The 22920-nt window shown below is 36.2% G+C and overlaps 1 pseudogene; it reads right to left on the bottom strand.

Annotated features, from left to right (window-relative positions):
- Positions 1–1625: 1625 nt before the first annotated feature.
- On the bottom strand, positions 1626–22596 carry LOC142169182 (organic cation/carnitine transporter 3-like; annotated as a pseudogene).
- Positions 22597–22920: the final 324 nt, after the last annotated feature.

The raw sequence follows: 22920 nt of genomic DNA, 5'->3' as shown, positions 1-22920 counted from the left end.
ATATGGCTTATATACTATGTATATAGTAAGATGTATATATATTTATATATATAGAGAGAGAGAGAGAGAGAGAGAGAGAGAGAGAGTATAGTATATACTATATTATACTATATGTATAGCTTAAGGTATATAAAAAGACAAAAATATTGTAAAGAGATATTCAAAGCAATGCGTTATATTTTTATTATAGCATTAAAAAATCATGGCAATATCTTTCTTAGTCTTCCTCCTCCCTATGGAATGAGCACAACAAGGTGCTAATACCACCATTGAGAAGAAAAAGAAACCAATCAAGATGTGCCAAAATACAAGTTATATATTAATTTACATGGTATCTCTTACAAATTTCATAAATCCTCCAAGGTCTGGAGGAATTTCCGTTGGTGGTGGCGGAAATGAAGCTTGGTCATCACTGCTTCCAGGCGAAGCATCATCCTCCGCAAGTTCAGCTAGCATTTCTTCATAAGCTTCGTCTACCTCTGGTTGTGATTCAGCAAGTCTAAAATTTCTTCATTCCGAACGGATCCAATCTCTTTTTTTTTCCTCATTTTCTTTTTGAGAATTTTGGTAGTAATGTTGAGCTAATGATGATGTGTTTTTACAGCTGCTATGACATGGGAGCTAGGAAAGCCGTTACTGATCAAGGAAGTGGAGATGGCACCTCCAAAAAAAAATGGAAGTTTGTCTTAAGTTCCTCAACGCTTTCCTCCGCTATACTGATATCTACTTCTGGGAAGCAAAGGTAATAAAAAACTGGTTACAATCTAAAAAACTTTCCTACTTTCCAGCAAATACCACAATCTGATTGGGTCGATTTTTTCCCTCAACTCCTTCGGAAATTGAGGGAGCAAAACTCAGTCTCTCCTCGCATTCTTGGACATGAAGCATCAGTGTATGTTATTTCAATTGATTACTTCATTGATCGTCTCTAAAACCAAAAAGGTTACTAAACAGATTTTGTTGTTTTATTGGTTTTGATTTTATGGATATTTAGGATTGAGGAGAGGGAATAACAGAACTTGCTCTCGGAAACCATGTCATTCATGTGCTCACTGCAAATCAGAAAAAGAAATATGTACAGCCTCTTACGGATTAACAATGACAGGGAAGTAATGCTTCGTGATGGACAACCCAAGGTTCTCCGTCAACGGAAAGCCCCATATATCATTTTGTTGCTGTGTTGCGAAAATCAACCCTCCTTGCTTCTTTTGACAAAGTCGATGTTTGTATCCACGGTTGTGGAATCTCGAGGAGAAACGATGATAAATTCATGTGCTCACTGCAAACGATTAATCGGATGCTTCATTCTTCGCCTTGGTGCAATTTTGAGTGTAGCTAAACCAGTAAAAAGGTCAAGTGTGGCTACATTTTAACTGGGAGCTGTTGGCCTTGCTATGAGTCTCCATATTGCAAAAAACATTAATGATCTATCTTTTTTCTGTTTTGTTCTTTCCCATATGTTTACTTTGAGGAACTTGAATTTGAGAAGTTCCAGATTCATGATAATGGAAAATAAAATGCAGCAAGCATAAATGAGACTGCAATATATGTATATATCTAGCAATAAAGGATTCAATACATTTGATGCCTCTGTCCAACCAATGAAGTGACAGAGGATCTTTACATTAATTTGATATAATATCATCTTGTTCAATGTCATTAATTTTGATCAAACTGTTGAAACACATGATGTCATTTAGGTACATCATAAACTGTTTAAGCAAGAAACTCATTGATATACATCTACTACTACTGCTGCTGCTATTAGAGTTACAATTTCTCTTATACATTGCTACCACTATTGCAATCTTCGGTGCCAGATTTGGTCTGACTATAATAAACTGCATACAGGATAAGCTGCACTATGACCAAATGAGTCCAATAGAAGATAAATCCACAACAAATTAGGGGTAAAAATACGTAACTGATCCCTATGAAAAAGAGGGAGATTATACACTTACTTCTATGAATAAGTCTCTACCAAGGAGTGCGTAGGTAAACCATGAACTGTAAGATAGAGCAACAAAGAATGAGAGCCATACCTATTCAAATCAATTTAACCAGTAAGCCAATAATTAAAAAGACACTTCAAGGAGAAAAAAATTCATTTTTGGAGATGGAAACTAATTACACATGCTGACAATAATGATGATGTCCATCTCATTGAAGAAGTATTAGGCATGTGCCTAATAAGAGTTTTCTTTGGTTTGGTAGCCAACCTTGTTGACTTGGTTTGGTTGGTAGCCAACCTTGTTGAATTTCTTTGGTTTGGTAGCCAACTTTGTTGAATTGTGAAAAATGTGTGTAAATTGTCAAATATTGTAGGCTTTAGAGGGTGAAGCTTTGGCTATAAAAGGAGAGCTTCAACTCTCATTTCTTCACACCAACAAAGAGAGAAAGAAAGAGTGAGGTTTCACAGACAAGGTATAAGAAAATAGTCTGTGAGGAAAATAGAGAGTGAGCGATATTGTAGTGAGGTGGGAATATCAAAAGAGGGTTATTTCTTTTGAGTGTTGTAGTGGTCTTTGGAGTATTTACCTCCGACCTACAAAGTGTAAAATTCCTTACTATAGTGATATCAGTTGCTCCTCTCGGGGTCGTGGTTTTTTTTCCCTTATTCAGAAGGGTTTTCCACGTAAAAATCTTGGTGTCATTGTTACTCTTTTATTCTTGTTAATTACCGTATCTCGGTGCTACATTATTATTCCGCTTTATTACCGTGAATATTATTTTGGTAAGGGGTTTATTCCCAACAACTGGTATCAGAGCACGGGTTCTGCTCGTTCACTGAAATACTATTCACTGTCGGTAGTACTATACTTGGTGAAAAAATAAAAATGTCCGGAGTAAAGTACGAGGTAGCAAAATTCAATGGAGATAACGGTTTCTCAACATGGCAAAGAAGGATGAGAGATCTGCTCATCCAACAAGGATTACACAAGGTTCTAGATGTTGATTCCAAAAAGCCTGATACCATGAAAGCTGAGGATTGGGCTGACTTGGATGAAAGAGCTGCTAGTGCAATCAGGTTGCACTTATCAGATGATGTGGTAAATAACATCATTGATGAAGACACTGCACGTGGAATTTGGACAAGGTTGGAAAGCCTATACATGTCCAAAACGCTGACAAATAAATTGTACCTGAAGAAGCAATTATACGCCCTACACATGAGTGAAGGTACGAATTTTTTGTCACATTTAAATGTGTTTAACGGACTAATCACACAGCTTGCCAACCTCGGAGTGAAAATCGAGGAAGAAGATAAAGCCATCTTGCTATTGAACTCATTGCCATCTTCGTACGATAATTTGGCAACAACCATCCTGCACGGTAAGACTACTATTGAGTTGAAAGATGTCACATCGGCTCTTTTACTCAATGAGAAGATGAGAAAGAAGCCTGAAAATCAAGGACAGGCTCTCATCACAGAAGGTAGAGGCAGGAGTTATCAAAGGAGTTCGAACAACTATGGTAGATCCGGAGCTCGTGGGAAGTCAAAGAACCGATCCAAATCAAGAGTCAGAAATTGCTACAACTGTAATCAACCAGGTCACTTCAAAAGAGATTGCCCAAATCCAAGGAAGGGCAAAGGTGAAACCAGTGGCCAGAAGAATGACGACAACACAGCCGCCATGGTGCAAAATAATGATAATGTTGTCCTCTTTATAAATGAGGAAGAGGAATGCATGCACCTGTCAGGTCCAGAGTCGGAATGGGTGGTTGACACAGCGGCATCTCACCATGCCACACCGGTAAGAGATCTTTTTTGCAGATATGTAGCAGGTGATTTCGGCACAGTGAAAATGGGTAACACAAGTTACTCAAAGATTGCGGGGATTGGTGACATTTGTATCAAGACAAATGTCGGATGCACATTGGTTCTAAAGGATGTGCGGCATGTACCTGATTTACGGATGAACTTGATCTCGGGAATTGCTTTAGACCGAGATGGATACGAGAGTTATTTTGCAAATCAAAAGTGGAGACTCACTAAGGGATCATTGGTGATTGCAAAAGGAGTTGCTCGTGGCACGTTGTACAGGACAAATGCAGAAATATGCCAAGGTGAATTGAACGCGGCACAAGATGAGATTTCTGTAGATTTGTGGCACAAAAGAATGGGTCATATGAGCGAGAAGGGATTGCAGATTCTTGCCAAGAAATCACTCATTTCTTATGCCAAAGGTACAACGGTAAAACCTTGTGACTACTGTTTATTTGGTAAGCAGTATAGAGTCTCATTTCAGACATCGTCTGAAAGAAAATTGAATATACTTGATTTAGTATATTCTGATGTTTGCGGCCCAATGGAAATTGAATCAATGGGCGGTAACAAATATTTTGTTACTTTTATTGATGATGCTTCACGAAAATTATGGGTTTATATTTTGAAAACCAAAGATCAGGTGTTTCAAGTTTTCCAGAAGTTTCATGCTCTAGTAGAAAGGGAGACGGGTCGAAAGCTAAAGCGTCTCCGAAGTGACAATGGAGGTGAGTACACTTCAAGGGAATTTGAAGAGTATTGTTCAAGTCATGGGATCAGACATGAAAAGACAGTTCCTGGAACCCCACAGCACAATGGCGTAGCCGAGAGGATGAACCGCACCATTGTGGAGAAGGTGAGAAGCATGCTCAGAATGGCTAAACTGCCTAAGTCATTCTGGGGTGAAGCAGTTCAGACAGCCTGTTACCTGATCAATAGGAGTCCATCAGTTCCGTTGGCGTTTGAAATCCCAGAGAGAGTCTGGACCAACAAGGAGGTGTCCTACTCGCATCTGAAGGTGTTCGGTTGCAGAGCTTTTTCACATGTACCAAAAGAGCAGAGAACAAAGCTGGATGATAAATCTATTCCCTGCATATTTATCGGATATGGAGATGAAGAGTTCGGGTACAGACTGTGGGATCCTGTAAAGAAGAAGGTCATCAGAAGTAGAGATGTAGTCTTCCGAGAAAGTGAAGTTAGAACTGCTGCTGATATGTCAGAAAAGGCGAAGAATGGTATAATTCCTAACTTTGTTACTATTCCTTCTACTTCTAACAATCCCACAAGTGCAGAAAGTACGACCGACGAGGTTGCCGAGCAGGGGGAGCAACCTGGTGAGGTTATTGAGCAGGGGGAGCAACTTGATGAAGGTGTCGAGGAAGTGGAGCACCCCACTCAGGGAGAAGAACAACATCAACCTCTGAGGAGATCAGAGAGGCCAAGGGTAGAGTCACGCAGGTACCCTTCCACAGAGTATGTCCTCATCAGTGATGAGGGGGAGCCAGAAAGTCTTAAGGAGGTGTTGTCCCATCCAGAAAAGAACCAGTGGATGAAAGCTATGCAAGAAGAGATGGAATCTCTCCAGAAAAATGGCACATACAAGCTGGTTGAACTTCCAAAGGGTAAAAGACCACTCAAATGCAAATGGGTCTTTAAACTCAAGAAAGATGGAGATGGCAAGCTGGTCAGATACAAAGCTCGATTGGTGGTTAAAGGCTTCGAACAGAAGAAAGGTATTGATTTTGACGAAATTTTCTCCCCCGTTGTTAAAATGACTTCTATTCGAACAATTTTGAGCTTAGCAGCTAGCCTAGATCTTGAAGTGGAGCAGTTGGATGTGAAAACTGCATTTCTTCATGGAGATTTGGAAGAGGAGATTTATATGGAGCAACCAGAAGGATTTGAAGTAGCTGGAAAGAAACACATGGTGTGCAAATTGAATAAGAGTCTTTATGGATTGAAGCAGGCACCAAGGCAGTGGTACATGAAGTTTGATTCATTCATGAAAAGTCAAACATACCTAAAGACCTATTCTGATCCATGTGTATACTTCAAAAGATTTTCTGAGAATAACTTTATTATATTGTTGTTGTATGTGGATGACATGCTAATTGTAGGAAAAGACAAGGGGTTGATAGCAAAGTTGAAAGGAGATCTGTCCAAGTCATTTGATATGAAGGACTTGGGCCCAGCACAACAAATTCTAGGGATGAAGATAGTTCGAGAGAGAACAAGTAGAAAGTTGTGGCTATCTCAGGAGAAGTACATTGAACGTGTACTAGAACGCTTCAACATGAAGAATGCTAAGCCAGTCAGCACACCTCTTGCTGGTCATCTAAAGTTGAGTAAAAAGATGTGTCCTACAACAGTGGAAGAGAAAGGGAACATGGCTAAAGTTCCTTATTCTTCAGCAGTCGGAAGCTTGATGTATGCAATGGTATGTACTAGACCTGATATTGCTCACGCAGTTGGTGTTGTCAGCAGGTTTCTTGAAAATCCTGGAAAGGAACATTGGGAAGCAGTCAAGTGGATACTCAGGTACCTGAGAGGTACCACGGGAGATTGTTTGTGCTTTGGAGGATCTGATCCAATCTTGAAGGGCTATACAGATGCTGATATGGCAGGTGACATTGACAACAGAAAATCCAGTACTGGATATTTGTTTACATTTTCAGGGGGAGCTATATCATGGCAGTCTAAGTTGCAAAAGTGCGTTGCACTTTCAACAACTGAAGCAGAGTACATTGCTGCTACAGAAACTGGCAAGGAGATGATATGGCTCAAGCGATTCCTTCAAGAGCTTGGATTGCATCAGAAGGAGTATGTCGTCTATTGTGACAGTCAAAGTGCAATAGACCTTAGCAAGAACTCTATGTACCATGCAAGGACCAAACACATTGATGTGAGATATCATTGGATTCGAGAAATGGTAGATGATGAATCTCTAAAAGTCTTGAAGATTTCTACAAATGAGAATCCCGCAGATATGCTGACCAAGGTGGTACCAAGGAACAAGTTCGAGCTATGCAAAGAACTTGTCGGCATGCATTCAAACTAGAAGACAGTGCTACCTCCTCTGGATGAATGAGACTGGAGGGGGAGATTGATGATGTCCATCTCATTGAAGAAGTATTAGGCATGTGCCTAATAAGAGTTTTCTTTGGTTTGGTAGCCAACCTTGTTGACTTGGTTTGGTTGGTAGCCAACCTTGTTGAATTTCTTTGGTTTGGTAGCCAACTTTGTTGAATTGTGAAAAATGTGTGTAAATTGTCAAATATTGTAGGCTTTAGAGGGTGAAGCTTTGGCTATAAAAGGAGAGCTTCAACTCTCATTTCTTCACACCAACAAAGAGAGAAAGAAAGAGTGAGGTTTCACAGACAAGGTATAAGAAAATAGTCTGTGAGGAAAATAGAGAGTGAGCGATATTGTAGTGAGGTGGGAATATCAAAAGAGGGTTATTTCTTTTGAGTGTTGTAGTGGTCTTTGGAGTATTTACCTCCGACCTACAAAGTGTAAAATTCCTTACTATAGTGATATCAGTTGCTCCTCTCGGGGTCGTGGTTTTTTTTCCCTTATTCAGAAGGGTTTTCCACGTAAAAATCTTGGTGTCATTGTTACTCTTTTATTCTTGTTAATTACCGTATCTCGGTGCTACATTATTATTCCGCTTTATTACCGTGAATATTATTTTGGTAAGGGGTTTATTCCCAACAAATAAACATTTCAGCACTGTCATAATATATGGTATTATGTAGAAATTTTCAGTAGATCGGGTTCTCACGACCCTTCTGATTGTGATCCTAATTCAATAAAAAGAAATCAAGTTAATCTTTTAACAGCGTGATTTTACAAAAAAGTTGGTGAGGGGCCAAAAAGAATGAGAACAGTGCGATTTCCTGTAAAGCAGAATTAAAGAACAAAACAGAATTAAAGAACAAAACAGAATTAAAGAACAAAATGTAATTACAAATAGTGCTCAGGGTAGTTTAGCAAAAAATAATGCAAAACTCAGATATATTAACCCCATATTGCACACATGGGAGCTGAACATGCTATACACCTTGCACTAGGAATTGTTGGTGAGTTGTTATGTGTTGTTTATTAGTTTCAGGCTTATAAGTTTCTTTCTCTTAATTAACTTTTTGTTCTTCAATTACAGGAAATATCATCGCGCTTATACTTATTGGGATATCACCCGCGTATGTCAATTATAACTTTTTCCTCTTAAATTATGTTGTTAAGATTAACTTATTTTTTTTCATCGAATTTAGGTTTACATTCTGGAGGATTGTAACCACGCGATCAACCCAAAATTTTTCGGGAATCCCGTACGTGATGACAATGTTGAACTGCCTATTATCAGCATGGTAATTAGTTTTCCGTTGCCAAAACCACTTTCTTTCTTTCTTAAAGTGTCTTTTTAATACTTGTGTACTGATTAAATTAATCTTTACGCGAATAGGTGTGGTATGACGCTAATATCATCAAACAATGTGCTAGTGTTGACAACGAATGGGATTGGAACAGCTTTTGCTTTTGTTTATGTGCTGATTTTCTTCAAATTTGCACCTAATAACGGGGGAGGAAAACCTCAGCACTCTCGTTATTTAGTGCAAATTTGAGGAAAATCAGCACATAAACAAAAACAAAAGCTGCTCCAATCCCATTCGTAGTTGACACTAACAAATTGTTTGCCGATACTAGCGGCATACCGTACCTATTCGCGTAAGATTAATTTAATCAGTAATCAAGTAATTAAAAAAGACACTTCAAGAAGGAAAAGAAAATTATTTCGGCAGCAGGAAACTAATTACTATACTGACAATAGACAATTCAACATTGTCATTACGTATGGATTATCAGAGAAATTTTGGGTTGATAGGGTTGTCACAATCCTCCAAAATATGAACGTAAATTCGATGAAAAGAAATAAGTTAATCCTCTTAACAACATAATTTAAGAGGAAAATATTGTAGTTGGCATACGTGGGTGAGATGCCAAACAGGATAAGGGTAGTGATATTTCTTGTAATTAAAGAAAAAAAAGCTAATTAAGAGAAAGAAACTTATCGGCCTGAAACCAAACAACACAAAATAACTCACCAACGATTCCTAATGCTTGTATCCTCCTTTGTATTAGGGAAGATCTTTTCTAACACTGGAAGAGGCAGAGCTGACTAATTGTGGGACTAATTAACTATAGGCCTTTGTGTACAAACGCATAATACTTTCATAATATTTTTTTTGCCGATTTGAATGGAATATAATGCACTTTCATGTCCTTCATATTGTTTATTATAGGTACGAAACGCGAAACAATATTTCACGCTGCACTTGTGTTCCCTTCTAATTGTGTTTTCAGAAATTAACCCTCTTAAATCTTAATGATGTTTCTAGAGTCTTCTAATTAAGTGATCTTTTCCGCTTTAATTTCAATTCCCAGCAATTTTGGAATTATTTCAATTAAATTTATTTCGATTATTTTAGTTTAGATTATTTAGTATCTTGAATTTTATTTAAAATTTTCTTTTTTAAAAAAAAAGAATCTATGAAAGGACATCTAAGGCTAAGGTTACAAAGTAAAGGAAGTCCATTACCGAGAGAAATGGTGATCTCATCTTGCTTGCTGGAGAGAGGAAGCATCTTGCTTGCCGGAGAGAGGAAGCTTCCGGACCATCTTTTCCGAATAGCGAGCGATCTCTCAGCAATGAACACTAATTGAATTCAGAGGCATATTAATTATTTGATTTATTTTTTCAATCCCTTTGTTGAAGAAATTATTTTCTTGAACAATGCTTTTTTGGGCATATAATAAAAAGAAAAAAAATCAAATTCTAAGAGCTGACTGATTTTAGTGTCAAGTGATCAATTTCTTGGCAGAAAAGGACTATCATGAAATGTGCATAGCAGGTAAGTAACTCATGACTTTTGGACACTAATGCTACATGTGTGGAGATTCTACGTACAAAGACAAAAGCGCCAATCCAACAAAGTCATTGAAATAAATAACTATAACATTACTACTAACCAAATAAGTTAATTTAAGATGGTCAATTGTCATGATCAAACTAACTCGGAAATGAGAAACAAATAGTATGATTCTTGGAATATTTATAGGAAATACATCGGTATATTACATAATAATCTTTGATTTGAATCCACTTATAAGCCCACCTTAATTGAATATCTGAACCAGCTAAACCCCAAATAGCACAACATGAACCTCATTAAGAAGGCGTATGAAAGATGTTTTTTGTAACCGATATCGACACTTAAAGATGTAAATAAATGAACAAATCATTGTAATGACATCATATTAAAAAAATCACATTCCGGAATATATGAATAAACGACAATTCAAGTACAATATTACAATTCTACTCGAGAAATTTTTATTTTTTTAAATATACTATAATAGGCCCATTAGAATTAATGTTAAATGATTCTTAACTAATACTTATAAGGTATCAAACAATCACTCAAAAGTCAAAACTACATCATTATTTGATTATGTAAATAGCAGCATGCGCAATTCTAAAAAATACAAATTGTACATAACGAGTAAAATATTGTTTATTGTGGCGCTAACGTAATAAGCATTTCATGATCTACTAGTTTTGTTAGCCCTTACCACATGGTCAAGGGTTCTAAGTCCCGAATTTTAATCTTTTAGCATATAGTATAAGGATAAAATTCTAAAGCTAACAACACTTGCAGTTTGCAGATATATCAGGAATCGAACTCCCGATCTTCCTGACAAAATAGCACCGCTCAACCAATGTCGGATGACACCCTTGAGTCAAGGTGCATCCGTCCCTGTCGGTTATTTTTATAGTATTAAATTGAGATCATTGTAGGAATTCATAAATTTCGAGATAATTAGTTCAAATTTTATTGGCAAAACTTAAACTTGTCACCTCAATATGTAATGCCGTATATCCTATGATACAAATTCTTTGTGTAGAAAATGCAAAGAGTGTTTCTTTCCTACTTAGTTTCCCAATTAGGATATATGTCTTGACTAATTAATGGAGCTGGCAATTCAGATAATGCGTTCTATGTGTTGCTTAATTAAGTAGAGAGTATTGTAAAGCACACCATTACTAAATTCAACCAACATTAAAGTAATAAGTCGCCGAAAAGTTCAATTATTTTCTACGAACATCTTGATAACTGAATAGAGATTGATAATTTCCGCTTTTTTTTTCGTAAGATATAAAATCATCGAAGAATAAATACAATTTGGAACAAGTGGTTGGCTGAATTAATAGTAACTGAAAAAATACATCAAAGTTAATTAAGTTTTGCGTAGGTACAAGTCAAAATAATAAAACAACTCAAGAGAAAGGTATCGACGAAACTAGTCTTACCTCTCCAACACGGGCAACCTCGTACACATTTATAAGGCTACTAAATTATATCATTATAGATAAATTGAGAAGTTTCAAATTAAATTATTTTCAAATATAGAAAGTTGTTATTTTTTAATCGACTAAAAAAAATAATATTACATAAAATGGAACATATATATGGTACCAAATAGAGCACAAGTGCAAACATTCGTAGACGGGGAAAAACGAACAAATTAATCTAATATTTCTGGCAGACTGATTGCGCGCATTTTTTGACAGTAATTGAAATGCATAACTACAAAATAAATAAATAAATAAATATGTAGTGGTCAAATGTCACGGTCAAACATACTAAAAAATGAGAAACAAAGAGTAAATTTCACGGCATAATAAAATACATCAATAGATTACTCCAAATTTAACAAAAAGGAATAGGATGAAGCTAAAACCAATTTCTAAAGTTCGTTTAATCAAGCAAAAGATTTCTATAATAATAAACAGACACATGTTCTTTCCCTGTCCTCTTCTTCATCCATTGTATCACTAAGGGGTAGGGTATTAGAAAAAATAATGCAAGCATTAGCTCTATGCATTACTAATACCTTGTTTGGTACATATTTTCAACCTGTGTATAACTAATACTTGTATTAGTTATACATCATACTTGGTATTATCATATGTATTAGTAATACCAAGGCTACCAATGCATGCATTAGGTTGGTTAAAGACAAAATTATCCTTAAAGTCCCTTAAAGTTTGAGAATACGGAGGGCATTGGGCATTTTTGTAAACAACTATTTTTATTAAAAATTATGCAATGCATTATAATTTTAATACACCACACCAAACAGTAAATAAGAAATAATATATGCATAACTAATGCTTGCATTACTAACCCATCTTATTCCGCATTATTCTTATACATCCTACCAAACGACCCCCAAGTGTTTTGCCATTTGTTTTTGGTAAACACACAACAAAACAACCACATATTACTATGCTCAAACCAAACACACTAAAAGAATACCATTTGTTGCTCCTCCCAATTGCTATGAGTATTAGACTGAAAGCTCCACCGAGAACCATCGTGTGATGATTCGATATGTCATCTTTAATTTTAACCTTCATTTCTGTGTTTCGAAACCTCGATTAGCTATGTTTAATCTTTCTCGATTTGCATGCGCAGTCTGTGTCTTAATCTAGGAGGTTTTTATGTGAAATTAATAAAAATGTGAAATTTTACCTTAAAATTCATTTAAGTTGACTTCAGTCAACGTTTTGGGTAAACGGATCCGTTAAGTAGGGCTACTTATCGGGCGGATTGGGCGGTTATTTACTCTTAACGGTTTGGCTTATCGGTTATCGGTTTTTAAATGTATTAATCTGCTAGCCACCCGATAAGATATCGGGCGAATTAATATCGGTTTAGCTATTATCAGGCGGTTATCGGTTTAGTTTCAATTAATTAAAACTTAACATACTTCAACACAGTGTTGGGGAATACATCCAGAGATAACGATATAGTCAACATTTCTCATACATATATACCAACTAAATTACACCATGAGGCCATATTACTAGAATCAAAGACTGGATATCAAATACTTCTTTTATCTCCTCATACTACATTCAAGTGGATGGTAAGGGATTGAGAAGTGCACAACACAATACATCAACAATATCATTTGAATAGATTTCTTACTGTTTAAGAAGATGACAAACTGTTAAAAAATAAAAACACAACTTGGTTAAGATTGAACTTAACCAATTCGATAATCCAGCTGCGAAGTCCGCTACCATGTCCTTTATCAAGATGATATGCCGGCGGGCTTCCATCGAGGCACACTGTTTAATATCTCATAAACAAATAAATACTTAGTACTCATAGAAGTCTGCATGTGATTCTCTTTACTCTTTGTTGCTTAATGTATTGTGCGTGGTACTGTGAACTATGGTGATATTGATAATCAGTTTTTTTTTAGCCATAATAGTAGTCAACATTGCTAGCAATGCTAATAAGAAGTTGGTTGCCATCCTGCAAAATATTCAAATTATTAAGCAGTTGTTGGTTCGTGCTTATATTGCTTTTTTATTTATTCGTGTATTACTATTGTTTATTATGAAACCTCCCACGCTGGTAATAAATAATTGAATCTTTCTTCTAAAGTTTAGAGAGCAGCAGTAAACGAGTTCAATAATATGGATAAAAATAAAAAAAAATATATATATATATATATATATATATATATATATATATATATATTCTTAACGTGTTAACGGATTATCCGTTAAGAAAATTGAATAATCCTCCCCCAAACCGATAAGCCGTTAATAAAAAAAATTTTATTTTGTTCCCCATCCGTTAAACCGTTAACCCGATAATAATAAGCCATTAAGCTTCAGTTTCGGTTCGGTTTTCAGTTTCGGTTCGATTTTGAACACCCCTACAGATAAGTGTTTTGACAATTGACATTTCCGGTGGGTCCGTATTGTGATTTAAAATTTGGGCGTATGCCCAAAATTGAATTCGGAGGTCACTTGCTTGAATTATCACCATTTGTTGAAAAACTAAAAATTTAAAGGTTTGAAGATTCCAAAGTTTGACCAAGAATTGACTTTGTTTATATCGGGCTCGAATTACGATTCCGAGAATTAGAATAGCTCCGTTATTTTATTTGGGACTTACATGCAAAATTTGAGGTTATTCCAGAATGATTTGACATGTTTCGGCATGAGTTATAGAATTGAAAATTTCATAAATTCATTAAGCTCAAATCGAGGTGTGATTTGTAGTTTCAACTTTGTTTGGTGAGATTTGAGACCTCGAGTAGGTCCGTGTTATATTACGGGACTTGTTGGAATATTCGAACGAGGTCCCGAGGGGCTCGGATGAGTTTCAGACGAATTTCGGATCTTTTTTCATGCATTGGGGAGTTCTGGTTTTGGTGCTTTGCACCTGCGACATATTGGAGCGCAGGTGCGGCTCCGCTTATGCGTGAACCATGTCGCTTCTGCGACGTTAAGGCCAAGGAGAAAGCTTCTCTTTTGGAAGCTTTGAACGAAGGTGTGATGTCGCTTCTGCGGCTCCATTTGGCGCTTTTGCGCAGTCGCAAATGCGACTCATTTTGCGCAGATGCGGACCTCTGCCTGGCAAGCTTGCTTCGCAGATGCGTGATTTTTCTAGCAAAAGCGAGACCGCATGTGCGAAATAAATTTCCGCAAATGCGAAAGGACCTCAACAGAATGCTTATGTTCGGGGGTTTGGCATTTTTGTTCATTTTAGAGTTTTAGACCTCGATTTTGGGCGATTTCAGAGGGATTCTTCGCGAGTTTGAGTTGGGTAAGTATTCTTTATCCGAAATTAGGTATATTTCTTGATTTCTTACTTATTTACATTATTAATTAGTGAATTGAATAGAAGAAAATGAGTTTTTTTGTAAAATTATCCAAAAATGAAAAATGAGGATTTGAAGGGCGATTCGATATCGGAATTTGATAATTTTTGTATGGTTGGACTCATATCGGAACGGGTGTTCGTATTTCGTAATTATTTTTCAGGCTCCAAGGTGCAGGCCCAACATTGACTTTCGTTGACCTTTTCGAAAAATAATTTAGTTTGAACCTCTTTCGAATTGTGAGGAGTTTCTAAAGTTTAATTTGAATTGTTGGCCAATAAATGTCTAGATTTGGTTGGTTCAAAGGCTTGTTCGAAAGGAAAGGCCGTGGTCGAGTGATTTCTTGAGTTGCGAAACAAGGTATGTGTCGTGGCTAACCTTGACTTGAGGGAATAAGATTGGTTTGTCTATTTTCTACGTGGTTAAATGTGTGGGTACAACATATATGTAAGGTAACGAGTACTTATGCGTTATAGTTGAGTTAAATCATGCGGGTGAAACTTATTTCTTTGTAATTTATTGCCTATTTAATTACGATATCTATGCTTAGGTTAGGCTATTACTTATTTGATTGTTATTTTCTGTAATTATTGCTCATTTAATAATTGTTGAATATTTTGGAAGTTGAAGTTGGCACCCTTGTATCATATTGAACGATAAATAAAAATCCCCGCATTTAAATTATTTTTCCGAAGTTATATAATCCTTGCTCCATGGTAAGGAAGAGTGTAAAAGCACGAAGGGTGATGACGTGCAATTTTTATATTATTATCATTTATTTATTTATAAAGTGAGGAGGAGAATTAAAGCATGAAGGGTGATGTCGTGCCATTTATATAATTTATTCATTATATTGTGGCAAGGAAGAGAGTTAAAGCAGGAAGGGTGATACTATGCCATTTCATATTACTTATGACATTATTTCATGATAAGGATGAGAGTAAAAATACGAAGAGTGGTGCCGTGCCATTTTTATATTATCAGTTACTTGTCCTTATTGTTGACGATTTGTTTGGCTGCTACGTGATATTTCTCCTGCCGTAATTATCGTATCTTTTACCTTTTGCATGTTCCTCCCAATTTATACATTGTTAATCACTGTGTTCGTTACTGCTTCGTATATGTATATACTTGTACAAGTTGTTTACGTAGGTGTTCTGTCATAGCCTCGTCACTACTTCGTCGAGGTTAGGCTCGACACTTACAAAGTACATGAGGTCGGTTGTACTCATACTACACTCTACACCTCTTGTGTAAATACCCGAGTTGGTCCCAACTACTAGAGGCAGACCCACATAAAGTGTAGAGGGGTCACCGGAACCCGCTAGCCTCGGAAAATATTGTGTATATATATATATTTGTATATATGACAAGGACACTTTAAATAATTTTGATATGCCCCCTTAAACAAAAGATGCATTGCTCCGCTGGTTGCGTACGCCACATTTAATGCCTTACTAAATACATGCGCTAGGTTCGAGACCCAATACCAATCGGTGGTTGGCTTCATGCTAATGAAATATCATATTCCCCTTCTAATTTTCTTTGATATATTTTTATGTCTCAAGTTAAGCACTATCATTTTCTTGACATTTATAAAAATATGTAATTCAATAGATATATTTCCAAAACAGTAATAAAAAACTCTAAAAATCCTTATGCCTTCAAGGATCACTACGGCAAAGTAGCAGACATCCGTCGATTCAACAACAGTGACTGAGACTCTACTTCAACTGCTTAACAGAATTTTAATCTTGATCTTATTAGACTAAGTTTTTTTATATTTTTGAACATCTTTTCGGTTACTAACTCGAAGTCAATAAGTTTTCAAAGAGTTAGCACGTCAGATTTTGCAATTACTAGCTTGCATATCTATGTCAATAGAGGTTCCCCCGCTACTCTCAAATCCTAGGTCTATCTATACCAGTGGCGTACCGTAGACTTGCTCGGATTCAGCTACCCAGAGGACAGTTGAGGTATAGCTGCACAGCTTCCGCAGCTCTGAAGTCCCCTTCTACTTTATCTTAGCTGTATATTTTCTTTCAGACAACTTTACTTTCGTTCATACCTTTATCTATATTATTCTAGTAGCTTGTGCACTTGTGACACCAGATTCAGGGATGTATTTAGATATTTCAGTTGTTATGGCTTTTCGCACTTTATTTCAGTTTCATCACATATTTCAGAAATTGACTTCCGTTTAATTGGTTTTGTTTAAAAAATGGCTTAAGATTATTCTAATGTTGGCTTGTCTAGCAAGTAAAATATTCCGGGTCGTGACACATCGCTTGTCTCACCATTAGCTGAGTTCCTCACACACGTCGAAAAATGTTCCAATGTGTATATCAATAGAATACTAAACGATGTACACGCGCTAAAATATGAAATCAATTCAACCCCTATTTGCGATTCCATGAATTTTCACCCTCAAGTATAACACAACATATTCTAAAAATTCCACTTAGCATAGCAAATCCTAGTAATTAACCTTTCCTACTAAGTTTCCCAATAAGGAAATAATCAATATGGAAGATGGAAATTCAGATAATTCATTCAATGTAATGCTTAAGTAAAGATTGAAATTTAATCTTCCAACACCTAATGGTATACCATAGTAATTCATACCAATACCAAATCCAACACACATTAATATTACTATTCGACGACAAGACCAATTTCTTTCCACCAACATCTTGATAGCTGATATAGATCGACGACTGTGTGGTTGTTGACTACTTCTTGATTTTCAACTTCAATGAATGATCCGAAGAAACTCAAGGTTAAACTACTTCTTGTTGTTGGAGGTGCAATGCTTTTCATACTCTGAACAAATCCCTCTTTGTTTCCTTTGATATAAAGCCATCTAGGAGATTCAGGTACTATAAAATAGACTAAAAATGAGTATAAAATGGTAGGCAAACACGTCCAAAGGTAAAGAATTCTCCATGTAGAACCTCTGTTTATAAATGCCAAAGTTGGTAATGAAATAAATCCCATAGTGAAACAGAGAAAGCCAATGATTCCAACTTGGCCTCGCCATCGTCTTCCCACGAGATCTGTGGACAAGACAAGCGTGCAAGTGCCAATTCTAGATCTTCCAAATCCATAAAGAAACCTCCAGAATGAATATATCCATATATTGGTGGAAAAAGCAGTGATTGCTCCAGTAATAGACATTAGAAGACAGGAGAAAACCAAAATATCATTTCGGCCAAGTGAGGAATCAACTAACGTGGAACTAAAGAAACCTCCTTTAATTAAAAAGGCGGACCTCAATTGTTAGGAGTGAATTCAATTGAACTCATCATATTCAGGCTACACCATAAATATATTATTAAATGATCTTGAAAATAGTATACATTTTAATCCCTGCATCCCATTTTATGTGAAAATATATGTTCGGGTACGAAATATAAGAATTAGTTGTTCATGCATAAGGTATATGGAGTATATATTTGTGTGAAGTACCAAAATTGTGCTTAATTAAATGTGTGGCGATGAGAGCTTTGCATGTCTTTTTATTTTCTCTCCCAATAAAGAATGAACGTTTATATCACTTAGGTAACAAGTCATATCGTTAAAAGCAAAATTGGGATGCTAATTTCAAGTAGTTTCTGTCACGACCCAAAATTCAACTAGTCATGATGGCACCTAACCCAACCCGTTAGCTAAGACAATTACCAACTATTTGATTCCAATGAAATTAACGTGACAATTAATTAAAAGAAAATATCTAAAACTAATACTTTTCCCCAAGAACTGGTAGTACAAATCATGAGCTTCTAAGAATATAGTATACAATGTGGAAATGAAATAAATACATAGTCTGTTTTAATTGTACATAAACAGAGCTTTTATAATTTAAGGCTACCATGAACAAGAGGCAACTACAACAGGAACGCAGGTACATCTTCAAATCCCGCAACCATCGAGCACAGCAACAACATCAGTCAACAACGCAATGTGCAGAAATGTAGTATCAGTACAACCGACTCCATGTACTAAGTAAGTAACAAACCTAGCCTTAAGTTGAAAGTAGTGATGAACTTCTACCAAAGTCAGGTCCAAAACCAATAGTACACAACAGTCTATAACAACAATAAGCAAATAATACCAGAAGTAACTCAGATAAAATGCTGAGCCAAATCATGATTTCAAAAATAATAGTTCTTCCTTTCCAATCCATCAGTGAAAACTCAATGTTTTTGCTGAAGTTGCCAATAATATGAATAGTTTGAAAACAATAAATTTCTCCAAAAATCTTTTCAACAATAAACAATATGTTTTATTTTTCTTCCGGATAATCCGTGTAAAACAAATGCATCATTATGTCCATCTGTCAAAATGAGTGAGAAATCATAAATAATGTGATACCGTACAACATGAGAAAAATACATCTTTATGCATATATGTCATGTGTGAATGTCAATGCAATGTATCTCAGAGATTGTACACATGTACTCACACTCTCAGAGTACTCAATCTCACTGTGTCGCATTCTCTCTCACTGTGCTCAGCACACTCAATCACACAACGCTATACAATACCGGTTGCGGCGTGCAACCCGATCCCTGTTTATAGTCGACTGCGTTCACTGAGGGTGTACAGACTCATGAGGGGCTCCTACAGCCCAAGCGCTATAAGCACGAACAACTCACGTGCCATAATATAAATATAAGGATCCGCACGGCCAACTCACGTGCAATAATAATATAAGGATCCGCACGGCCAATTCACGTGCAATAATAATATATATAAAGCCAACATGGCCTGCTGCGGCATGCAACCCGATCCCATAAATATTCTCACAAATCAGGCCATCGGCCTCACTCAGTCATCAATCTCTCCAGTCTCTCGGGCTCGCAATGTCATGAAAATAACCCAAAATGATGATATGTTGTATCAATAAATAACAACAGAGACTGAGATATGATATGCAACGAAATGAATATGACTGAGTATGAATTTTCAATTTAACACAATAATTCACAGTGAATTTTTAATTTAACACAATAATTCACAACAATATGACCTTTGTGGGTTCCAATAATACTGGCACAAAGCCTCAACATGATTTGTAATATGTTTCTCAGCTCAATTTCTTTAACACATAAAACCGCATGGAAAATGCCAAGATTATTTAACTATAAAATTCCACAGAAATAATTATGTCACATTCTATAGTGCACGCCCACACGCCCGTCACCTAGCATGTGCGTCACCTCCCAACAATTCAGGAAATACATATATTCAGGGTTCATACCCTCAACTCCAATATTAGAAGAGTTACTTACCTCGAACAAGCCAAATCCAATGTCGAGTAAGCTAAGCAATGCTCCAGAAATTCTATTATGCGCGTATCAACTTCCAAACAGCTCGAATCTAGTCACAATTAATTTGATTCAGCCCACAAATATTATAGGAATTAATTCCATATCAAAATACTAATATTTTTCAAAAATCCGAAATTACGCCCCAAAAATCACTCGTGGGGCCTACGTCTCGGAATCCGATAAAACTCATAAAATCCGAATCCTCATTCAACCACGAGTCCAACCATACCAAAATTACTCAAATCCGACCACAACCCGGCCTTCAATTCCTCAATTAAAATCTATGATTTTTTCTACTATTTTTAACCCAAAATACTAATTTATTGATAAAAACAATAATAGATACGTGTAATTTAACCAAAACCGAGTTAGAATCAATTACCTCAATCCATATGGTGAAAATCGCCTCAAATATCGCTTCAATCCGAGCTCCGTAGCTCCAAATGTGTTAAAATGGCCGAAACCTCAAAATATATCTTTTGTCCAGGCATTTACAAGCACAAAAATTTTCAGCCCAAATTTTGCCTTTCGCGATCGCGGATAATGCTTCGCGATCGCAAAGAACAAATTCCTAGCACTTCCAGACAGCCTCTAGTATAATGGTCATAATGTTTTGTACAAAACTCCAAATTGCAAATGGTTTAACTTTCTGAAAACTATACACCAAGGGCTATAACTTTCATTTGTTTTGTATCTCCAAATTCCTTACATATTTCTAGATATAAGCTTCCAAAATCAGCCATGTGCAACGGAGATTTCCAAACTCTTCTCGAACAGCCTATAGTATATCTACCATATCTTTTTATACACAACTCCAAATAACAAATGGTTTACATTTCTGAAAACTAGACATCAAGGGATACGACTTTCATGTTTGGATCATCTCCAAATTCTTTATAGATTGCGAGATATAAGCTTCTAAAGTCGGGTCAGTGCAGCAGGATTTTCCTCTACGCGATCGCGAAAAGGCTTCCGCGATCGCGATCCACAGTGTCCAATCAGCAAAATTGCTCTTCGCGATCGCGACCATTTGTCCGCGATCACGATGCATACCTCTATATGGATTTTATGAATTTTATCAATCAGTAATAATATTGTCACTCTGTTGGGAATAAAGCTCGCTGACATCCGACGATGTAAAGAGTTAGTAGCTTCATTTTTTTTAATAATAATTCCTTCAATTTTAGAAAATATATTTCATTCACTATCTTTAAATCGATAATCGAACTGTTTACACCGTACTTTTATGAAAGTGTAAACCCAAATTTAACAATAGATTTTTACATGTAACATATCTCCGCAGGAGCAAAGAAAAAAATAATTAGATTAGATTTATGATTCGGATCTTAATCTTGTATGTTTAAGTACGATAATAGATTTCTCCTACTTGCACACCCTTCTCATCCTCTCCAAGTAAAAGTTAGTACGTTATAAAAGTGCTAAAAATAGAAAATTCTTACAAAGTGAACTTAGGTTATACCAGCACTTTAAGGTTGACCACTAAAATACTTAATTATGCTAAGATCCAAGTTTAAGAAGTATGTATAGAGTAAAATATATTTACATTAAATGATCGCACGAGGAAGTGACACGTGGAGCCGAAGACAGAAGATAGTTGAGTCTGAAGGCGACGATCCAGTCTGTTACAGAATAAACGAATCCTTCAGCTTAATCGATTTTTGAGATACTTATATGCCACGGAGATAAATAGTTACATCGACCATGAGAAGCTGGAAGGTTTGGAGACTCGAATTCGATTCATGCCTGATTATGCTTGCGGAACTGGTGTATCTCAGTAACAAAATTCTTGTTCCTTCTTTGTCTTTATTAGATGCTCGCTTTCCCTTAGTTGACAATTGCTTAGACAAATGCAGCTTAATCACTTCAACTTACACCTTCTATGCAGCACCTAGCACCTGTAAAATTCAATTAAGGATACAAGTACAAAAGTTATTTTCTAGTTGAAATATAAGTACACCTACCAATCATAAGTTGTGAAAAAAGGTAGAAATGTGTAAGTTTTGAACTTCCTATATTGTTAAAATTGCAAACAAGCAACCCAAATAACAAAGATGTTCAACAAGCTCAAAACTGGTCAATACAAGCTCAACAAGTATCATAGACGGAGCTAAGATTTTAACTTTATGGGTTCCGAATTTTAGGACGACGATTTCAAGTGGTAATAGCTGAGTTATAAAATTAAATTTTTTTGTATATTTAATAAAATTATTAACACAAATACATTGTTTAAGAAAAAGTCACTGGGTTCGACCAAATCCGTTATTCATCTGTTGTACTCTCCAGCTGTACATCCTTTTCTTAGCTTTCCAACCTGTTTGCTTTTACCACTTTTCTTCCATATTTTTGTTAGAGGGCGAACAAAGTTTCACATAGAATAATGGAAAAAAATTGGCCAAAATCATAGGCAGCCACTTAACTTTGTTTAGATTTTCCTCTCTCACACCTTATCTAAGCCATATTTCTATTGAACATCTATACTATTCAAAATTGTTCCTATTAAATACTTTTTTGCTGGCATGGTGTGTGTAATACACCTAAAACCAGTGCGTGAGGGCATATATTTAGCCTTTTTTGTTTAAATCTCTTCTTCTCCATTCTCTCTTTGCCACCGCTGCCTCCACCATCAACCATTATCATGCCGCCGCCGTTCTCCGATGCCACCACGGCACCACCACTGCAATAATCATTTTCTTTATCTTTTTCAGATCTGGAAACCAACACCACAACCATACCTTATTCTTTTTCTATAAATCCGATAACACCCGTTAGATTTTTAAGTACTTTTCTCAAATACCATCATGTTCTTTTACCTGATTCCTTTGTCAAAATTGATGTTCCATTGTATATAGGTTGATTTTGAAGAAAAATATACCCATCATACTACTGAAAAACTTAGATACGCCGAATACCTTATGTAATAGCACACAGATGATATATAGAAGTTTTGACAATAACGGCATACTTGCAAAAATTATGATACCGCAATATATTTTCTTGCACGAACAACTGTATGTTGCACTTTCAAGAAGAATATCAAGATCGACAACAAGAGTC

The sequence above is a fragment of the Nicotiana tabacum genome, chromosome 14 (genome assembly GCF_000715075.1).
Source record: "Nicotiana tabacum cultivar K326 chromosome 14, ASM71507v2, whole genome shotgun sequence".
NCBI classification, from domain to species: domain Eukaryota; kingdom Viridiplantae; phylum Streptophyta; class Magnoliopsida; order Solanales; family Solanaceae; genus Nicotiana; species Nicotiana tabacum.
The sequence above is the reverse complement of the archived record's forward strand: the minus strand, read 5'-3'. Positions and strand labels throughout refer to the sequence as shown.